The sequence below is a fragment of the Miscanthus floridulus genome, chromosome 14 (genome assembly GCF_019320115.1).
Source record: "Miscanthus floridulus cultivar M001 chromosome 14, ASM1932011v1, whole genome shotgun sequence".
Taxonomy (NCBI): Eukaryota; Viridiplantae; Streptophyta; class Magnoliopsida; order Poales; family Poaceae; genus Miscanthus; species Miscanthus floridulus.
Genome location: NC_089593.1, coordinates 87,246,493 through 87,251,510, shown reverse-complemented (window position 1 = coordinate 87,251,510; position 5,018 = coordinate 87,246,493). Strand labels below are relative to the sequence as shown.

The window sequence follows — 5,018 nt, the reverse complement described above, 5'->3', positions numbered from 1 at the left end:
TATATAGGCCGAAGCATCCAACGTGAGCCCTTAGATCAAACCAACTTAAAGGACGGCGTAGATGCAACCTAGGAAGCGGTGGAGAACCGACATTGCAACGAGGGGCTGACAGGTGGGCCCTAGGGGCCGGGCGGCTTACAAGTGGTGGTGTCTCACCCTCCGCCTCGGTGTGGAGTCCTCCTGAGTCTTCTAGAGTCTTCTGGTGTCCGTTTTGCTACGGATAAGCGTAATTAAATCTGACATGTAGGTCCACCTTGACATTTTTTGGATAAACCCTGCAGAAAATACAGATTCACCAAAACTAGTGGAATTTATTAGTTTAAACCCCTAAACCTTTTTTTATTATATTTATGCCCTTATACATGTTATATTGATGGTTTATAATGGTTGTTAACTACTGTCAACAAACTCTCCCAATCTAAATCTTTGCTAGTCCCTTAGCAAAGCTAAACTCAGTAAATGGATCAAGAGTTTAAGGATTTTAAAAATATTGACGCAACTCCTCAAAAGTACATATGTGTTCAAACAATAATTCTCCTTCAGATTAGAATGAACTGATCTGACTTTCAAACTTACCCATATTACCTTCAACCATAGGGCTTCTCAGCCTTCACTTGGGTCTTAAGCAATTAAAAGACAGAACGATCAAGTCAAGCACTATGTCTCAAGTTCTTTGCTCAATTATTATTTCGGAGTTTTTATAGGTTTTCAAAATAAAACTCAGAGCTTTCATTGTATGATAATCTCAAGTCTCTCAACATATGTGGTATTTGTGGATTCTTACCAAGGCAATAGTGGTGTTATGCATTTCTCATCCTACAACTAAGGCTTACGTGGAGCTCAAAGGAATGGAGATAGCATGAAAGAGCATGCTTCCAATACATATATTGTAAAGTCAAACCTCGGATCCAAAGAGAGTTGAGTCATACAATCAAATCAAGATGTGCATGTGTGTGGATATATGGTGGATATATTTGGTGGCTAACCTAATTCTACTATGCTCCTTGAAAATATATCTCTCTTTTGAAACATGGAAACAACTTTGCAAGAAAACATGAGTTATCTTATTCACCTTTCTTTTTTCAAGTAGGCATCGGAGTACCCATTATTTTAAATATAACGGACACGTCCATTTTTTCTCATCTTTGTTTTTCTTTTTTTATAAATAACTTTTGCATAGCCCCATGTTTTTTTCTACAACAAAACTTTTAAGAGATAGCAACAAGAACTTGGAGCATTTATTTGGTGGATATCCTATCAAGAATTTTTCTGGTGTTTACTCCTAGTGTAAGAATAAAACATTTTTGGGTGGATCTAGATGGAATGGCATGTTATTGCGCTAACCCCCAGTGTAGGAGTAGTGCATATTTGGGTGGTGTATACGTGATCCTGATTTTAAGAGCATGATAAACCTCTCATAAGGGTCAACAAAGCTTGACTAAACTCAATGCAATGCAAGCAGCATATAAGTGGACGTTTTTCTAATCTAAATATCATATATGGCTCTTGTAGGAATTCAAGCTTTGTCATACAAGAGCTCATCATGTAGGATTTTTATGTTTTTCAAAAGATAAATCTCCAGAACTTTAGTATCACTAGGAACAAGATAAACGACAGCTCAGACCTTCTCATATCACATCCGTTAATTATCTAGACTTAGATCAAGCTTATGCTAGCCACGAGTTTCAAGTTAAGAGTAAATTCTTATATCAAAACAGTCATATCCAAAACTCGGGAGAATTCAAGGCTGAAAACTAGGTACTTGAAAGGAATTACGACAGAGTAACTATTTATTATTTCTATTGCAAGAGATTATCCTTAGAGTTCATTTATTTATTTAGCTTTTAAAATTCAAACTAGACACACACTTTTTATTTTGTTTTCATTTTTAAGATCCAACCTTACTATTATATATATCTAGCTAAGATAAATTTTTATTTTGTTTTTGTTTATTATGCATCTTTTTATTTCTTTAGCAAATATGAAGCAAACTTAAAAATAGTAAAACCAAAAAGGAAAGAAATACTTATCTAGATACATGGGGATGCTCCTCCCCCAAGCTAGATGTTGTCGTGGTCTTTCTTAGAGTGAGTCTACCAACAGAAGTCTTTCTCATCCGTCCAGAAGTTGGGTTCCTTATGCAGCGGGTCTAGTGACAGTTTGTGAAAATATACTTCGGATGGATGGCTTTACTCTTGATTATCCTGCAAACTACTCCAAGAAGAACATAAAAACTCATGGCACAGATTAGGATAAGGGGTTAACGATCAACCATTTAGAGATTTGTTGTCTTTGGAGGTTTAGACAGATTTCCTAATTGGCAAAGTTCTAGTAGGATGTCTATTATTTTTAGATTTTCTTATTTATATAATTCAAAAAGAAAATATGCATGCATGTTATATATATATATTATTATTTTTTTATGCCACCATAGTGAATCTTCCCATGGGTGTTTACACACCGTAAATTACTCACGTGGGGCTTAGAATTTATGTTGCAATACTGTAATGCAGTCATGAAACTTTTTATCTTCTTGTTCTAAATGCAATGGTAATACAGAAAAGTAAATATGCTAAAGTGAAAAGAAATTCATGCAATACTAAAAAGTAAATATGGATAACTATCGATATTACCTCACGACCAGGGTTTAGATTTTTAAGTCCTCCAGACAGGACTCTTTTCCTATCTTGTTCATTCCTTGGGTGCATCAGTCGGTCCCAGGGATGGAGACCCTGATGGTTGAACCTCTTGTGACTCTAGTAGCGACGTTACCTTTTCTTTCCATACCTGCTTGGTCTGTGGACTTGACATGGGTGGAGCAGGCTCATCTTTTACAACTTCTTCAAGTTCCTTATCTTCCTCCCATTCATTCTTTAGGGATTGATTCTTTTGGTTTTGGGATGATCGACGTCTCCTCCTAGAGCAGGACTTCTTCAGCTGTTCATAAGTGGTATAACTATTAAAATAATAGCGCATCTTCTCTCCAGGGAATTGGAAGTGGATTTGTCCAGATCCGACGTAGATAATCGCATTGGTAGTGTTGAGGAATGGTCTTCCAAGGATAATGGGTGTATCATCTTCTTCTTCTCCCATGTCTAGAACCATGAAGTCAGCAAGGGCATAGTGATCATGTATCCTTACCATGACATCTTTTGTTGTTCCCTCCTAAAATCAGATTGATTGGTCTGCCATCTGTAATTGTATATATGTAGGGAACAAAGGTTCATTACCAAATAAGTATTCATATGTTACCTTGGACATTATATTAACACCTGATCCAATGTCGCAGAAGGTCTTATGGAAGATTCTTTGTCTAATGGTACACTCGATCATTGGCACACCTAGATCATCCTTTTTAGCAAGGAATGGTGAAACGAGTAGGTGGTTGTACTCTGATCGGAGTGTGTTGATCATGTTGACTGATTCTTCTTATGATTACCTGGCTTTGTTCTTCCTCCTTCTCCTGTTATTCTTCTTCTCGATCACTGTTGTCTCTTCGGGTAGGTATGACTCTGCGGATGTCCAGGAGATTGCATGATATGATTCTTGAAAGAAAACTTCTCCTTTCTATCCTTGATTGTGAAGCAGATCTTGGTACTGTCCGCGTAGATGATGGCTTTTGCGGTGCTTAGGAAAGGTTGGCCCAAAATAATGGGTGTCCTTACATCTCCACCTGTTTCCAAAATCACAAAGTCTACGGGAACATATGATTGTCCCACTAGAATAATAGCGTCTTCAAGAACTCCCTTGAGGTAACAGAGTGACTAACCTGCAAGCTGCAAACGCATATTTGTATATAACAAAGTATCTCCATTAATTTGATCATAGATTACCTTAGGCATGATGTTGACACTTGCTCTAAAGTCATGGACAACTTCTTGGAAAACATGAGGTCCAATGGCTATGGGGATGATAGGTCTTCCTAGATCACTCTTCTTTTCTGGCAAGGTATAGTCTATCCACCTTCTTATCGATGGTTGTATACAGTAATATGCTGCATTATGAATATCAATAAGATTTGTAGTTTCTAGTTCTTCTGGTTGCCCTAGAATCTTACCTTTGTCAAACGAAGGAACAGCAGCTTGGTAATTACCTTGGTTCTGTTTAGGACAAAAGTAGTTGCTGTTGTTGACAAAGTTCACATCCACTTGGGTTTCAGGACAGTTGTTCCCTAAATGCCCAGTATTTCCACACTCTTCACATGTCATACGAGAATAATGAATGTGCATTACTTCTTGCTTCTCATTGGCTCGATCTTCAAGCTTCTTCATCAACAGGTCCATCTTGGCAGACAACATATCTACCTCCTTGAGTTGATGCATACCTCCACCTCTCTTGCAGGTCTAAAGATGTTCTTCATTCCAACCTTGGTTGGAGGCCATCTTCTCCATAAGAGCTGTTGCAACTGATATGGTGAGTGACAGGAATGCACCTCCAGTAGCAGCATCCATAGTCTCATAGGTACTATTAGTCAACCCATGGTAGAAAGTCTGCATGAGTAACCAATTCTCCACCCCATGATGAGGACATTCCACAATGTAATCTTGAAAGTGTTCCTATGCCTTAGGGACAGATTCACCATATTTCTTGCTGAAAGCTTGAAATTCTCCCAGGCAGAGCATTGGTCTTGCCTATGGGAAAGAACTTTGCTAGAAAGGCAGTGGAGCAGTTATCCCATATAGTATTTCTATCTTTGTTGGTGTAGAACCATTGTTTTGCCTTCCCCAAGAGTGAGAATGGTAAGAGGCAAAGTAATATGGCTTCCTGGGTTACTCCTTTGATGGTGAAAGTGCTACAAATCTCCAGGAAGTGTTGGAGATGTGCACTCGCATCTTCATGTGCCTTTCCACAAAATTGGTTTGCTTATACCATGTTGATGAGAGCTGGCTTAAGCTCGAATCCATTGTCTCCAACATTGACTATTGGTCCAGTACGGATGTTGGCCATAGTTAAAGCAGAGAATTCATGGAGAGTCATGTTAGCCATTGCTTCAAATTCTAGTGTTAAGCTTTGCCTTA

At 38.3% G+C, this 5,018-nt stretch overlaps 1 non-coding gene across 1 annotated transcript; it reads left to right on the top strand.

Moving 5' to 3' along the window:
- The first annotated feature begins 4,512 nt into the window (after nt 1-4,512).
- Nucleotides 4,513-4,622, top strand: LOC136506241 (small nucleolar RNA R71). Its single transcript, XR_010771465.1, has one exon. It is a non-coding gene; the product is annotated as a small nucleolar RNA R71 (small nucleolar RNA).
- The last annotated feature ends 396 nt before the right edge of the window (nt 4,623-5,018 follow it).